Source organism: Danio rerio, chromosome 17 (genome assembly GCF_049306965.1).
Source record: "Danio rerio strain Tuebingen ecotype United States chromosome 17, GRCz12tu, whole genome shotgun sequence".
NCBI classification, from domain to species: Eukaryota; Metazoa; Chordata; class Actinopteri; order Cypriniformes; family Danionidae; genus Danio; species Danio rerio.
The window spans coordinates 29029350-29047889 of record NC_133192.1 but is presented as its reverse complement, the minus strand read 5'-3'; the positions used below and the strand labels follow the sequence as shown (position 1 = coordinate 29047889).

The 18540-nt window shown below is 36.1% G+C and overlaps 1 protein-coding gene across 3 annotated transcripts in view; it reads right to left on the bottom strand.

Moving 5' to 3' along the window:
* Window positions 1-18540, bottom strand: part of pacrg (PARK2 co-regulated) — a 160611-nt gene that overhangs the window by 141327 nt on the left and 744 nt on the right.

The following is an 18540-nucleotide window of genomic DNA, read 5'->3' as shown; positions in this document are numbered from 1 at the left end:
GTTTAACAAAGAAATTTTTTCAACACATTTCTAAATATAATAGTTTTATTAACTCATTTCAAATAACTGATTTATTTTATCTTTGCTATGATGACAGCACATAATATTTGACTAGATATTTTTCAAGACACTTCTATACAGCTTAAAGTGACATTTAAAGGTCACTTAAACTAGGTTAATTAGGTTAACTAGGCAGGTTAGGGTAATTAGGCAAGTTATTGTTTAAAGGTTGCTTGTTCTGTAGAAAATATAGCTTAAAGGGGCTCATAATTTTGTCCTTAAAATAGCTTTTAAAAAAATTTAAAACTGCTTTTATTCTAGCTGAAATAAATAAATAACACTTTCTCCAAAAGACAAAATATTATCAGACACACTATAAAACTTCCCTTGCTCTCTTAAACATCACTTGGAAATATTTAAAAAATAATTCAAAATTCAAAGGGGGCTAATATTACTGACTTCGACTGTATGTGTTGGTCCTCCAATGTGACTGCAATGGGCTCCCCAGTCTTTGGAGAGGAAGATGGTGGCACATCTCTGAGAGAATAAGTCGTCTTGCTTAACATTGTTTTATTCATTCCTAATCTGTCTTCTATACACTTGTTTTATTTCTTGTGATAAGCCTTCTATGCACTTTTATTACTCATTATTGAATATGGCTTTTAAATATCATTGTTATTATTAGTATAATCATTACTGATATCAGCTGTATGTCCCACCAATAAACAGTTGTAATGCTTGATTGGTATGGTGTACGGACCATTTATTGGTACTTTCTCTTGTTGATTAGCATCACAATTGTCTCACTTACAGTAAGTAAATACACACCATATTAAAACATATTTGGTATGCTGAAACATTTTAGAAACTAATAATTTGGCACACTTAAACACAATGTTACATGCATTTCCCAAGAATGAAAACAAGAATGCACTAAAATGCTGAAATGTCAATCACTCATCACTCAATGATGATCACTCTAACCTCATAATTGAATGTACAGCATGAGTGTAATATTTCCATTAACATTATGGGTCTAATCGATTCCATTTGAAAAAATAACATTTATTTTAAATTGCAGACTCGGACCTTGAGTTTTTGAATTCAAGCTGACCTGTAGAGATCTCAATTTTTATTGAAATGTAAATGAATGTAATTTCACATATTAATGTAAACTTCACCCTCAGCAGCATGCAAGTAAAACGAAAATAAAAATGTGTTAATAAAAATCAGTTTCCGCATTTCTTTGAATGTAGTATAGTGGATGAATAAGATTAAATGAATTAGTGGATATTTCATCACCTTGGAATTGTAAGGTTCTATCTGCGTTCTGAATAATTTTGAGATCTTGAGCTTTAAAGTTTTTGCATTCCATATAGCAAAAACTATGTGTGTAACAGTTCTCTTTCCTGCATTGACATGACAGAGACCCTAAATGTACTCTAAATGTAAATTATCAAAATTCTCTTACATTTGCAAGTTGTGGTAAAAAAAAAAAAAAAACAGGGCTAAGATAGAACCTGCTAGATCATTAATTGAAGCATTACTTATCAAGAAATACAAGAAATCTTTCTTTTACAAAAAGAAAAACATTGGTGTTGTAGCAATACGTTCATGCTTGAAAAAGTAAATGTTTTGCTTTCTGTAACAATTAATGTTTTAGGAGGAATATTTTTTTTTTTCAAATTAAGAATACAAGGCTGAAAGCAAATATTTTATTCAGTGCAGCTATTAATTTGTAAGTAATTAATATAACAGTATTTGTCAAATTTTATGCTTTATATGAACTATTGAATATTATTTTGTTGCATTATATGCCCCATGAAATAAAGACTTTATATCAAATTTGAAAACTTTAAAAGAAAACAGACAATTAGCAAATAGGTTTAATAAACAATAAAAAATGTTTCACTGACTATATATACACAAATACAAATATTTCACATTTACTATATTACATTTTTTAATAACTGTTTTTTTTTTTCAAAAATGTAAAATGTAACATTTCATCTCAATGTCAAAAAATGCTTCTAAGTCATCACTTTTAAACACCTCTTTTCAGTTTCAGGTTTCTTCTAAATTCTGTGTGACACGGCATAATTTAGTCGCCTCAGATTTTGTCTTTCTTTGTGGTTTTTCTGCTGTCAGTGTAGCAGTGTAGATTGGTTCACATGCTTGCATTCAAAATGCTGATTGGCTCACAGAAAGAATCTTATAGAGCTAAGATAGAGTTTGACATTGTAGATAAAACCTTTTTTGTTTTTTAAATGAAAAGTCTTAAAATGTAAACAACTTATAAAAAAAGATCAGAATATGTGAATTAAGAATATGTGAATAACTTAATTTTGACAAAAAATGTCAGATAGAACCTTAGAAATCTAAGGTGACAATTTGTTTATGTATGATACTACTGTATACAAGCAAATATATTATGTGACTAAAGACTGCATCTAGCTCTTTGTGTCCTACACAGAGGCACACACACGCACACCCACACTCACTTCTGGTCACTGCTGGGTTTTGCTTAGCCAGCTCAATGAATCAAGCACATTGATCAGTCTTGTCACACATACATTTACTGCAATGATCAGTAATCAGACGTCCATCTATTCTGGACAGACCAATTTAACAGCACTACAAAGAATAACAGCCATGACCATTAACCAACAGACACGCACTGGATTCTATTTAGCAGCAGGACACCTTTAAGAGTGAATCTATCCAGATGTGTATAATCTCAATGATTTTTTTAAAAGGTTGTCCAGCAGCTCTGCTTAGATTGTTGCTGCAGTATTTGCTGTCAAGAAGCAGACTTAGAGATCCATGCCACTATCTAGACATTTTAAATGAGAAAATTAGAGATGCAGTTATTCATATTTCCTGTTATGCATCTACAGTAGCTTCTTTAGAAGAAAATGTTCTTATATCGGAATGCCATGAGATTATTAAACCAGAGCTGCGTTTATCATCATAATAAGCTCATAACGTTTGTCACATTCAGAAGAGATGACAAGATACTGCGTCTTTTGGCTGACAAACACTAAGAAATTATTCCACTGTCGATTTTAAGCTTGATAGCAGGCGCTTGGTTGCCAACCGGTATACGTGTGAACTTCATCAAATGACACAAAACAAAATTATTATTCATGTATGAATTTATGGGTGACATTAACACAGAAAACTGCTGCCTAGTTTGCACAAAGATGGCACAATAAAACAGCAGGCACATTTTCAACATGCAAACACACCTAGAAACTCATGCTGGGAACATAAAGAAACTGAGGGGGATTTCATTTACAGTACATTCACTGTGCTCAGTATAAAATATGAAAAGGATTGTGTAATTAAAACTTGAGAAGTGACTTCTTTTTGACATTCAGGTGTATAAACTCAGAAGCTGACATGCAATTACAGTAGTTCAGCCTTTTTTCATGTTTGAATATGAATTTGTCACCACAATCTGGTCATCAGTAATTACAAGAAGAGATGATTACATTCTTTAGACAATTGTTTCACGTCATTAAAAGAGTTAACAAGTCTGTTCATTGTTTCATTTAGCTACCTAAATGCTCTATTGTTAATTCCAATGAACTGCTGATGTGTGGTTTTTGCTTGAGTAATCAGAACGATTAATTGCTGAGGACTACCATATAAAAAAGCCTAATCATCAAATCCAGTGTATATGCAATTGTTTTAGAGCCACCAGTCGTGATTAACACATCAGGGGTGTTTTCTCTGGAGACACTGGAAGAAGTACCTGCTCACAAAAAAAAGAATGACAAAATAATTTATTTAAAAACTAATACACTAACAAAAAGGACTAACTAACTAAAGCCTTTGGCACATTTTGTCAAGTCACATTTACTTATGACACATTGTAAATTACTGTTTCCCAAATTTCTTTTGGAAAATCATGATCTTAATGTTTATAAAATCAGAATAGTTTCAACTTCGAATCAAATTAGAGCTAATAATATGGTTATAATATAGTTTATATTTTTATACTGCTTTGCATCTGCAGAAAGAAAAAAGGAAGAAAAAGTCCTTAACAGATTTTGAATAGTATGCTTGTCTTCGGCAAAAGAGGGAATGGGCCAGGAATTTTAGGGTATGAATGTTGTCAATATTTGTGTTTGTTCTTATAATTTCTGTTTAAATAAGCTGATTATTAGGCTAGTATCTTGTACTAGTTAACACTGCTCATACATATTTTTTTCCCACCTATTAAAATCAAAGTTTGTCAAAACTTTGCATCCTGTCTCCCTTTTCTGTTATGATTTAGCAGCTTCCAGACAGAGCAGTATTTTCATTAGTTCTGTACATCAGCCATTCAATCCATACTTCTGTTTGCATTCCAGGGTTGCTAGTATGGCTGCACATATGGGTAACTGACCAAATCTTATGTGCAACTTTGTGCAATGTCTGCAAACCTCTTTATAATATTAATCAATTTTGTAATATTATGACTATGTCCTGCAGAAGAGCATCTCTGAAGACATCAAACCTTGGAGCAGATGAGCTACAACAGCAAAAGAGCACACCAATGATACCAGATTTTAATGGTTAAAATTCACAGAGGATCAACTAATTTGAACAATAAATGATTGGAAATGGGTTTCCTGGCCTGAAATGTCTAGATTTTTTTTGGCTTTGATCAGCAATAACACTTTGAGCCCCTCAGTACCAACTGAGCATCATTTAAATCCCAGAGTCTTGCTGCTGACAATGTCCATCACTTTATGGCAACTTGTTAAGTCTAATCAATAACATGCCAAGACACCAAGCTACAATGATCTCAAACTGGTTTCTTAAACATTAAGGTGAAACACTATAATCAAAGGGGCATACAGTAATTTAGGGGCAGTTGTGGCCTAATGGTTATGGAGTTGGACTTGTAATTGAAAGGTTGCTGAACCCGGCAGGAACTGAAGAAGGGGGAGTGAATGAACTGCACTCTCTCCATCTTTGATACCCAGCTGAGGTGCCCTTGAGCAAGACACCTAATGACCTCAGGCCCACAGTCATCAAATTTCCAACCAATAGAACACATTTGACATGTGCTGGAACAGGAGATAAAAAAAACTGATAACAAAGGACTATAAGGAATATTAAGTAGAACTAAGTTTTAAAAACACGTTTTTTGTAATCACAGTCATAAGTGATCTGTCCCTATTCAAAATTTGCCTCTTCGTATCTGCTTGCAAAACACAGAGTTGGTAGCAGCTGTTACAATTGGCTAGAAACCAAAGAGTCTGAACCCACAAAGGCAATTCATGAGCCAGCACACCCTAGAGCAAGGCACTTAACCTGAGGTTGATCCACAAGGACTGTCTCTGTAATAAGTGTACCGTAAGTCAATTTAGATAAATAAGCGTAGAATAAAGAAGAAAAACAAGCTTAGCAGGTGTAATCACAATGCATCACATTTCATCCTTTTGTTATTCTGTTAACCAATCTTTTTTTCCCTTGATCTAATTTGTTCAGGGCTAACAACAGCCATTATAAACATCCAGGTCAGGATAAAGGAAATGTACTTCTTATGGATTTTTAAAGAAGAATGTCAAATACATGACATTGTACAGCATATTGGCATGATGTGACTTTTCCAGAGTGTATTGATTTCTTTCCAACCATGTCTCCTCATGATGTGGGCAGTCACAAAGCCTTGAGCTGAATAATAGTCCACGACACCAGGTTCATCCTGGCTGTGACCCTGAGCCAGATCCAAGGGCAATGTCTGTCTTAATAAAACGATTTCACCGTCTGATAAATCCTTGCATATTCATCTCCGGCAACAGGTTCATCTCTGTTGCATTCTGCATTTTTTTCTGCATTTCCATCTGCACATTAATGTTTTATTAACCTTTGACTCCTGGTTTTCCTTCCAATATATATTTGCCTTTCCAGGAACCCATTTGCTTTTGAAACTAAAAAAAATTGGTTCATTTAATTTTTTTTTCAACTGAGAATTTATTTTCTACATTTTTTCCTGAATAGGTGATATTGATGTTTTCCCTTCTTGCCAAACAGCTGTAAGTCGTCTTATCTCCAGAACAGCTAGCATATGTTACGTATCGATTGTCTTTTGTCTGCCTCACCCTAACCACTATTGACAAACGCATCCAATCATACATTCCTAAGCCTGCTGTCCATAAAGACATAGAATCGAACCCCAATCATGGGTCACAGATGCTATCTAGCTTTATCTGAGTCATGCTTTACCTTTCACCATTTCCTTTCTGTGTTGCTGTCACTCATATCGGCATAATCTTGGGCATCACCATGACTCTCACTGATGGTGTTTACAGGACAATGACATACTAAAACTGAAAATATATGTCAAAATGTTCCTCATGAATAAGCAAAAAAAAAAAAAAAAAACGCTGTATTATGCATGCCATTTACATTTTTAAGCCCTGATATCTGTTTTCTGTAAATAAACTGCTCACAAAAATGCTAAGTGTTTTGTTGAGCAAGTTGACACAATGTCCAAACCTGTTGAAATAATGATACAGTGATGCAATCAGATCAATGAAATGTATTTGTAGAATAGATATGAGCAATTCCATGAAAATGTCAACCTTGCCATGAAAAGAAAAATGTTTTCACCAAAATAGCGAAACCGTTTCTACATTTTTTGCTCAGACAAGTGTTTTACAGTACTTTAAAAATACTTAAAAATGTCTTTGTCAATGTTTTCAAACTATTATATTTGATTTACCAAAGTCAAACAAATGTCAATTTCACATCTGTCACATCCATAACGAAAAAGTGTCACATCCATAACAAAGCTTTTCCCTCAAAAATGCAAAAATGTCAAAATAAAATAAAATCAATTAGTTTTGTTCTATAAAGAGCCAACTCTTATCCTTTTGTTGAGCATTATTTATTTTAGGTTGTGCAGTTTAATTCACAGAATTTTTGCGAAATATGTTGTATACTGTAAACTCGCTGACTTTTTTTGTCACATCCATAACGCTTGTTTATTTTCCTCATTTAAAGTATAAAAATGTTCACAGATTGAATTTTTTTGATCCCATAACTCTGTGGTTAGTTGTTTTGGAAAATATAAACAGATGCTTCAATATAATGTTAACGTATACTTTCTCTGCGAATTTATGTTTTGAATTTTTACTGCAAATGTCACATCCATAACGCTGGAATCAGCCATATATTAATTTCTTTTTCATGTTGACCTTAGGTTTCTTCTTCATAGTTGTTGAGGGTATTGTAAGACATCAACCATCCAATTCTTTTTTTCAACCATTGGATAGGAAAGGGCAATGTTTATAGAAATGTGTACCCTTGTGTTCTGCAGAAAAAAAACATATTAAAGGGCTATGAACATTTCAGTAACAATTCATGCATGCCCCCCATAACACAAAAATATATTGGATGCAAGAAACTGCTGGAAGAGTGTTGTTTAAATGGAATTCGACACCGAATGCATTTCTCTGTAGATGCAGAGACTTGGTAGGTGCAGAGATTAGCGCCAAATAGCCATGTCTGTGTATAGACTATCCTGTCACAAAATGCCACGATAATCATACACGGTGAAAATCCTACACAACGGTAATAGTTTGATTAAGGAGTTTACGTGTTTACATTCAGAGAGCAGCATTTACAGTGGATCTTTTAGTCCATAATATTGTGGTGATATTACTGTAAACTATTAACTAAATAATTTTGACTAAGGTATGTCTTTAAAAGTGCAGTATGTAAGTTTGACACCCAGTGGTTAAATTAGGCATTGCACTCCTGGATCAAAACAAATGCAAGTGCAGGTTGCCAGATTGAGGACAGGAGCATGGAATTTAAACCATGTTCGAAATAAAAGCAACGGCACGCAATAGAAGGAATATTTTCCATACTAAAAGCAGTTTTTTTCCTAACCAACACCTCAAATAGATATATTAGAAACTCACAAGTGAACAACAGAAAACTGAATGATCATCTCAGGTACGCCTCATGTGCTTTATTCAGTGTTAATACTGTGCTAACAATGTGAGTTTGAATGTCATTTTAAATTACATTTATTTTCATATACTGAAAGCAGCAGCATATAGTTTACTACATATCTTGAAAACAAAATAAACTCTGCAAACATATTATGCTATTTTTAAGCTTTAGAAGAGTCAAAAACTTACATACAGCACCTTTAAAAAATAAAAAAGTACTGCTGATGATGCTAAGTAACTTTGTCATCTGAATAAACATAAACAACGAATGCTAATTGCACACTTACAAAATCTGTAGAGACAGGACAATCGATACCAACTGAAACTGTGTCTTTTTTTTTTTTTTAAAGACGAGTGACAAATCCACATTTCACACTTTCCAGATGCGCAAAGCTCTCGGGTAAAAAATGTTTCTTATGAACATATTTTTGTTGCGTGTTAGCGGACCACTGTAATCCACAAATGTGGGTTCATATGCAAGCTGGGCTCTCATAGCAGGGATATAGAAACAAAACCTTTGTTGTGGCAAATTTATAAACAACACTGACGATCCATGTCTCCAAACAATTCCTCTTCTTCCACTTGTTTTAAATACTGTTAGCAACACAACATGGCATCTCTCTGCTGTCCGAACACTGTGACAGGTAAAAACAGTTTTTGAAGCTATATCATGCACATTAATGAAGTTGCATCTCATTTAAAATAGAGTGTGCTGATTAGTTTAAGCCAAGTCTTTCTTATGAATTAATGCTGAAAACTCAAATGACTTCCCATTGTACTAGCCGGAATAGACATGCAATCTCCACGCTGAAATGTACACAATGATCTCATGGCTGTGACGCAGCTTCAAAATTTATTTTCAAACCGGAGGAATGAATTTGCTAAAAAATAATGCAAAAACAACCAATTTTCACTTATTTATTAAAATATATATGTCCTAATAGTGTTTTTAGCAACATGAGACATAGACATGTATTTGTCAACATCTCAAAAAATGTGTTTTTGGTGTTTTGTGACCCTTTAATATGGAGTGGCAGAATTTCACAGAACTTTAAAAATGCTTTAGAAGTGTAAAGCTATATCATGTAATAAAGCTAGCTTGCATAAAATCACACTATAGCCATTACATTCTGAACGATATGGTTAAATATAGTCTACATTTTAAAGAGAACTTAATTTAAGATGCCAACCATCATCCAGAATTCCACTTTTTTTCACCAAAGAAAAGGTCACATAGAGCCCGAGAGTGACACATGCAAACATCCTTCAGAGTTCTGCCCAGTATCCATTTATCTTTAAAGCAGCTTTTTCACAATAAGGCACTTTTGGAGATAAACTACAAAGCACAGAGGAATCCACAGCTATCTAATTTTAAAGAGAGAAAGCATTTAGAAGTTAGCGTGCATATGCAGCCTCTAAAGTCCTAATCCACAGTTTCATGTTGCTTTTTGAAATGTGAAATGCGCAAGAAAAGCACCCAGGGAAAGGGGAGAAAGGTGAAAAATTATGCAGGCAATAACATTTCCAGATGCTGTGTTCAGTCAAAGACCTTCAGAGTAGTGAGTGTATTTAATCAATAGAGCCTGTGACTGACACTCACACTCTGTCTCCCACATCCATTTCTCCATGACAAGCAGATTGTATGGTAAAGGCTGGGTGGGTGAATGGTGGGATGGAAACAGACAAGTTTGCAGATGGAAAGACGGATGGGCAGAAGGATGGACCGATGGATGGAAGTCGACAGACAGACAGGTTAAGTGAGGAATGGATGGAGACAGACAGGCTTAGAGCTGGATGGATGGACATAGACGGACTTAAAAATTTAATGATGACAGATGGGTGGGGAGAAAGACAGTTTAAGGGATGGATGAATAGATGGATGATGGAGGTCGACAGACAGATTAAAAGAGGGATAGATGGAGAGAGACAGGTTTACAGATGGATGAATGGATATGTGGATGGAAACACACATTTTAAGTCACTTGCAGTCACTTCAACTTAAATGGATCAACACAAAATCTTCTGAACCATCAAATGTTCCATAGTATCTCACTCACATGTCCAATACCTTCAATATGCATATCATTTGCTTTTCTTTTGATGCCCTTGATCTCAGCCACTCTCACTAAAAATAAATGCTATTGGCTGTTTTGCTAAAGGGGAGGAGCTACTATATGCCCCACCCTGTCTTCGTGTTTTATTTGAAATTATGGATGGATGGATGGATGGATGGATGAATGAAGGGAGAAAGATGGATGGATGGATGGATGGATGGATGGATGCATGGGTGAAAGGAAAGGGATGGATGAATGGGTGAAGGGAGAGAGAGAGAGATGGATGGATGGATGGATGGATGGATGGATGGATGGATGGATGGATGGATGGATGGGTGGATGGGTAAAATTAGATGGATGGGTGAAAGAAGATAAATGGATGGATGGATGGATGGATGGATGGATGGATGGATGGATGGATGGATGAGTAAAGGAAGAGGGATGGGTGGATGGGTGAAGGGAGAGGGATGGATGGATGGTTGAATGGTTGGGTGAAGGGAGAGGGATGGATGGATAGTAGAAGGGAGAGGGATGGATGAATGGGTGGAGGGAGAGGGATGGATGGATGGATGGATGAAGGTAGAGGGATGGATGGATGGATGGGATTCAAACAGATGTCAGATTGCTTATAAGTAGGCTGACCTCTCCAACTTGAATGAATGAATGTGTACGAACATCTACTTGTGCCCTTTAGAGATTTTCACTATATTTCTTTCCCTTCTGTCTCCCAGAAATGCATTTCATCCATAACATGGACCTGCGCCTGCCCCAGGGCATGGAAAAGCCTATGTGTTTCCCCACTCTAAAGGGAGGTAAAGACCTCCATGTGAAAATATAAAATGTTCTTCCTCTCATCCTCTGTGGCAGGATAAATGGGAGAAAAGAAGGTGATGCAAGGCCTTGTATTGATTCAGTTTCTATGGCCACAAATACCTGGCAGCATAATAAGCCTGTGTGCTTCAAGATTCACAGCTTTAAAGGTATCAAATGGCCTTGCTGTTATCAGCAAATCATGCTGCTCACCACCCAGGCTGACCATACATCAGTGACCGCATGAAAGGACAAGAGAGAGAGGTAGATATTAATAGTTTCAAAGACAGATCTCTGGTCAGCGGTGTGTTGAAGCGATGCTAAATGTCCAGGAATGTAAGTAGCTAGATTATGGAGGGCCCTTGGTGGAGAGAGGTTTTGTTTATGACCTGCAGAAAGTAATGAAATCACTGGCTGTGTCCAAGAGCGAAGCCACATACATTGCTTCACAATGGCCAATGCCTTAACAAACAAAATTTTTATATGACAGAAGTTTCATTCTTCCTAATAATGGCATGTCATACAATATTTATTTCTCAGCAAAAATTAAATAATGGATTTTTTTAATTTAAGTTTAATTTAATAGCACTTTTTTTAGCCCTGGTTTTCATTTCTGTCTGCAACCCTGACACTGTATACAACATCAATCTGGAGATCTCAAATGGGAGAACACAAGCTCTAAAAGGGGAAAGAACAAAAGATGCCTCCTTTTAGAACTCCAAATGCAGTAATGTTCCTCTTTTCCTATCAGAACACATCTGTGACCAATTTCGTGTCACAACCTAGTAGTTGAGAATCCCTTCACTAGATCAACAAACAAGGCTCTTGAAATAAACATATAGGCTACTGTTTTAAATTTATACTCTGCTCTTTGAGATCAACAGATCTTAACACACTCATGACTGTACAGTAAACCTCATGCCATGCAACATGCACAAATATCAAAAATCACTCCTGTGCCAAAACCTCCCTTTCACAACAAGCATAAAAGCAAACACTCCCTGGCAGTCAGTCATTCATTTACACAGCGTATACAGACAAAATATAAAGAAGAATACAAAATGAAAGAAAAACATTCCAGTCCGTCTCTCTCTGTCTCTTTCTGTTGCAATCACCAACAGTAATGAAAGACATCCTGTAATCAGTAAGACAACGCTCAAAGCTGATCTGTTTGTGAGTTTGACAGAAGATGTACATGTACATCGTTCCCATTTTTTTGAAAACTGCACATACTGTACCACAGACTCTATGACATACTTTGTTGTGTAACGAACTTAACAGATCCTTCGTCTGGCTTGCATTTCTAAACAGACAGAGGTATAAGAGATATTAACGCCTCCCAGTGATGAGCTTGCCATCAGAGAGAGGATGTGACTGCTGGATGAATCAGACTCTGACTCTTCTACCTCTAACACACATAATGAGCCACACACCTCTAAATGTTTAATGCAGCCAGTAGGGTATGTGGGCTGCTGTGTCAATATGCTGTAGATTAGCAGCTTTGAAAGCAGGACTGTGTCGATACGCAGATGATGATAATCCCGCACTATTAAAAGACAGCAAGTTATTTCTGCAATGTCCCACATTCAGTGAACTGAGCTGGTTAAATCAGCCATTCTATTTGGACAGATTTATATTCAAGATTTAAAAAAAAAATAATAGTATGAATAGTTTTTTTCACCAAAAAAAAAAATAAATAAATAAATTCTGTCGTAATTTTGGGGGCATTCACATAATGCAGAACATTTTTGCTTTTAATGTATGTTTTATACAAGATGTAGAACTCTCATGTAATTCCATGAGCTTGTTTTTTTTTGTATGTAATTTGCATCTATTTCCATGTATCAAATTTCTTTATTGGCATCGGAGGATTTATAAGAGATAAATCCTCCGATGGGCGGATGTGCCACCAGGTCAAAGGATGTACAGTGGAAGAGAGAGAGAAGAGGGGGAGAGAGAGAGAGAGAGAGAGAGAGAGAGAGAAAGAGAGAGAGAGCTTTAGAGTAGCTATATTTTCTTTAATTCCATAGCAATCATATAGGGTTCTACTGTATCTTCAGCGTCAGTGAAAAACTGTCCCAGCAAAAAAAGTAGTTTGAACATTTTATTTACTTGCATTTGCGCCTCGCCTCCCCCATCATAGTATGCAACTGTGACATAGCGCATATGCTATAATTCAGTGGTCTCAGTCTCAATCTGGAGGGCAACAGCTCTGCATAGTTTAGCTCCAACCACCTCCAGCTCACATCTTGATTAGTTGGATCAACTGTGTTTGATTAGGATTGGAGTAAAACTGTGCAGAGCTGCGGCACTCTAGGAATCAAGTTATGCTAAAATTGACACCGTCGTGCTAGTTATTTAACCAGTGTGATCTATTATAGAACTAATACAGAATTTCCCACTTCTGCATCACAATGCAACAAAGAAACAATTAATTTTGACACCCCTAGATTTTTTCCAGTTTTACATATATTGTGTTCGTTCCCAGACTATAGAGAGGAAAATAATACTAAGTAATTTTAAAAACAGTTGCTAAGTGATATAGAGAATCCCTCGCCTTGAAGAAGACATTATGCTTTATAACTCTCCATAACTTTTTCATGCTCAAACTGCAATGTTACACGCTAAATGAAGCTGAAAGTATAAAAAGCATAATAGATCCCATTAAAAACTCAAGATGAAGGGCAGACACATTTTTATACTGATCAAAGCCATAGTTCATATTTAAATAATAAAAAAAAGCTATAGAAATGAGTCAGCTTAATTATAAATCTGCGCTGCTCTGTAAATTTTAGGGGTAAAGCAAACAAAAATGGAAAGGGCATTTTATTATTACAGTACTTCTGGCCACAAGTCATGTAATTATTTTTTGCAACAATTTTATTATTCTAATGTAAAAAAAGAAGTAAATTACTAATGGTCCTTCACAGCTTTACACTCCTGGTCCTCCAAATATCTAAGCTCCAGGCCCTCCACAGCTCCACGATCCAGGCCATCTGCAGTGACCTACTGTATATGGCTGCCTCCGGAGCTACAGATGTGGCAACCATAGATGCTGTCGCCTGACCTCCAAGTTGCCATTGCCGTCAATTTAGCTGCCTGAACCACTAATGCCTCCTGACCCACTTGGATTGTCTGATCTGCTGGTGCCTCCAGACCCAGAGCCTCCTGACACACTGTGGTTATCTGACCGGCTAGTGCCTCCTGACCAAGAGCCTCCTGATCAACTTGGGTTGTTTGATCTGCCAGTGCCTCTTGACCCAGAGCCTCCTGACCCACTAGGGTTTCTGACCTGCTAATGCCTGCTGATGCAGAGCCTCCCACAGCTTCATGCTCAAGGCCCTCGGCAGCTTCATGCTCCAGGCCTACCTTCGCTGCATGGACCTGGCTCTCTGTTCCTCCCCCTGTTCCGCCTCCATTCCACCTTCCTCCTGGATTGTTAAGGGAGCATCTGGAATCCGCTCCTGGAGGGGGGCGCTGTTATGATCACCAGCTTTCACAGATAGCTGGAGAACACTCCTTGTCATTCACTCAAACTACAAATCTGCCACTTAATTGAACTACAGATCCCATCATGCACTTCACTTACACACAAGCCCCACACCACCTCTCAATTATGCACACACAGCTTAAGCTGTTCACGACTAATGATATGGACTACATACACACCTCACACACATTGTTTCTGAGTTTTGTTTTCACTCTAATGAGCAGTTCTAAGTTATTAGAACTTTGTCAAGTTTCTGACCCTTGTTTGTTTATTATTTACATTGTTTTGCTTTCTGCCTCGACTATTTGCCTGGGATATTGACCACTCTTTAGATTACCTGCATGCTCCTGTCTGTCACTGTGTTGACCTTGCCTGTATAGCGATTCTTAAATAAAGCTGCTATTTTGGATCTAACCTTTTTCACCACTCTAACTCATTACAGCGAGACTAATCTCATAAAAGCATCAATAAAACTGGAAAGTTCTATGGGTTATCTGACATGTACAAAAAAAAAAACAGATGCTCAACAGCTAATTTCAATAATAATTAATCACAGATTAACACACTATATAATATTCAATACCTGATAATAATTTAGAAATCTGAGGAAAACTGGTTGGTCCAAGCAAAATATTTTTTTTTCATCAGGACAACATGCAAACAAACAGATGTTTGACTCCAGGAAATAATTATAAATTAAACTTAACAGTGAGTTGGTTGTCACTGATGTGAGTTGATGGCTATAATGAGGAACAGTCATAAATTAAGAGACATGCCCTCAACAACACTCATCATCTCCTGTGAGGGTCCACAGTCTAGATCACAACCTTAATTAGCACATGTGGGAAATTTAGGTCAGTTTAAACTCAGGAGCGAGGGTTTAGCCACGAGTTAAGGAGGGTAATTAATTAGTCACATGCAGATGCTAAACAGGCTCATTAGTGAAGTAACTGTGGGCAAAAGGACATGTGTGTGTCTGTGCATGTGTTAATAATTGTGAATTTAAAAACAAAGAATAAATGAACACAATCCATGTTGTGAAATAGCTCATTTCATGGTGTGTGGCTTTAATAAATGCACCTCTAGTTTGACACAAATCTGAGGCCTGCACATAAGTTACATAATATGGCAGATTCATTTTCTAAATCCATCCTTATGTTTGAAAATGCCTCTCAACTACTGCACAGATTGAATCAAAAATAAGAAAAAACAATCTTTCAACAGTGCGATAAGAGCTGCCAGTTTAAACTGATGGGCTTTTATAGTTGTTACAGGCATCTAATACATCTTCATCTCTGGCCAACTCGTAGACGCTATCAAAATACGAGCCCATTTTAGGCAATTATACCCCAGCCTGCACTGATGGGGGTGATGTCGTGGGGCATGAGAATGATGGGTAACTGTCAGCAGAGTGCTGAAAAATGGGATCCTCATTGTGTTGAAGTAAATGTGTAAAGCAAGCAGAAACTCCATTTTGAAGTGACACTTGTTTGTTTTATAGATGCTAGTAAGAAAAGAAAAGATAAAAAAAGAAAGAAAGAAAAGCAGATAAAGAGAAAAAAACACTTAGTCTATTACATATCTAATCTATCAAAATCCATAATCTATCCTCAACAATGTTACAGATAGCAAATATCCTCTTTGTTTTTTGTTTTCAGATTAAAGTCGGCATGACATCAAAATGTTATGGAGTCAATCTAGGGCCATATATGCTTGCAAAATACAAGTTTTGCAAACAAAATATAAGGTATTGAGCAAAAAAATAAATAAATAAATAAATGCAAGTATCCAAAAATCATAAAGCAAAAATTTCCTTTTGAGAAATAAAGATTCATTTAGCTAACAAAAAGAAAGAACTGCAAAGGGAAAATTAAGATTTGAGAAATAAAAATTCAACTTGCAAACAAAAAAGAACTGCAAATAAAAATAAAGCAGAGTTTAAAAAAATGTAGCTAAAAACTAAAAATTGCTTTGTGATTTTTGGAGATTTGAGTTTTTTGTGCAATACTTTATTTTTTGCTTGAAAAACTTTCTTTTATTTTGCAAGAATATATGGCCCTAAATTGACTCCATAAAATGTACTTATTTTTATATGTATAGTGCTTGTTATAAACAATGTATCTGTGCACTTCATCATTTAGTAAAAAATATATATTTTTTGCTCTCATTATATTAATCAAATACCCTAACCTTCCCTCCCCCTCAAAAAAACTTTTTTTGCTTCTGGTCACATGGAATGCTTTTAGGATAAGGCTATCAGGGCTTGTCTTGTTTCTGCCCTCCCTTTGGGAGAGGCAGTGGTTCAAACTAAAGCCCAGCTCACACTGCAATTGCAGCCTGTCAGACTGCACACACATGACTCCCATGTCACTGTAAGGCCTCAGTTGTCATAATGTCAGACTGAGGACAATCAAGATTTGCCAAACACGAACACACTAGAAAACTCACCCCAGAATTTGACGTAATTTATCCATGACACATTCACTATACTGCGTTCTGAAATGTAACCTCATGACAAACACACAGTAATGCCTTAAGTCACACTGCAGCAAAGTGTATGACTACTGACACTGCCAACTTTTTATCAAAGAGACAATTTGATTGCAACAGCTATTAAGTGGCTGACGCTGAACATGTCATACCAACAATCAAAGAATACAGATTTTAGCCCAGAATTATAGGAATCTGTTAGGATTTCTCTCAGATGACCAATTCGTGGCTCAAATAGCACAGTGTGAGCAGATACTTTACATTACAAGATTCCGTCTGTAAATTTTTTTCTCATCCTCATCAACAGTGGGCATCTGAAAGCATTCCGAGTACTGGCGGTGATTCTCCACAACTAGGTACAAACTGCCATTCAAATCTTGCTCAATTTGTTATCAATGCCCATCTTCCAATGATCCAATTGGTCATGCACCACCCTACATTTGATTTCTTGTTTTAAATTTGATTTAAATCATGGTAGGAGAAAAAGGACAAACTTAACTTAAGTATTGTGCTGACTTTAAAAACTACACACATAACAAAAAATAAAATTGTCTGCTTGATGCATATCTTTGCACATTTTATACTAAAAATAGAAGTTCAAGATATTACATATCATAAAAAATTATTATCATACATGAATAAATTATTAATTAGTTTGATTAATGTTCCAACTTAATGTAATTCATACATCCCAAGTCAATGGTTTAATGTCTAAATCCGTTTGTGAAATAAATAAAAAAATAGTGTTTTAATAAGTGATACAGTATGACATTAACTCAGTCACAAGCACATTAAACAAGACACAATACCATTAGCAGTTTTAAAAACAGAAGAGCATTACTGCAAAATGCTCTCTACTAGGCCATTAACATATATGAAAGATGTAAGTCAACAAGATGATTCGATATGTTGTTTACTGATGTCTTTAGAAGCATGTAGGTGGTTTATATTCATCGTGTCTCATTGTGAAGGCTGCACCCTCCTGAGATTTGTCAGTTGCATATATCAATTGTGATAGCTTCACATCAAAAAAGTAACCATTACAGTTGAAAGTTAGAAGGAGTTTGAAATCATTTATGCCATTAACTCACCCCATGTCGTTCCAAAGCCATAAAACTTCCATTAATTTTCAGAACACAAATGAAGAAATTTTGTTAGAGATTTCTCTTATCTCCGCTGAAAGATTTCAAGCAAAACAGATAAAAAAATATATTCACATTAACTGTTCAAGTTTTTTAAAGACACTTAAAATGATGAAACGATTTTGCTTTGCTTTTCATTCACATACAAATATTGATCAGCGAACATAAACAGAAGCTTGATCACACCTCCTTGTCATGCAAAAACAAATTCACAACATAATTCACATATATTCATTTATTCATTTTGCTAACCTTTATTCTTCAGTGGTCGCCACAGCAGAATGAACTGCCAACTATTCCAGCATATGTTTTACACAGATGATGCCCTACCAGCAGCAACCAAGTGCTGGGGAATACCCAGAGACTCTCACATTCACACACTCATACACTACAGCCGATTAAGTTTATTCAATTCACCTACAGTATTGTAGACTATCTTTAGACTGTGGGGGAAACCGGAGCACCCAGAGGAAACCCTCGCTAACATGGGGAGAACATGCAAAGTTGCAAACTCCACACAGAAATGCCAACTGACCCAGCAGCTTTCTTGCTGTGAGGTGACAGTGCCAACCACTGATCCACCGTGCTGCCCACAA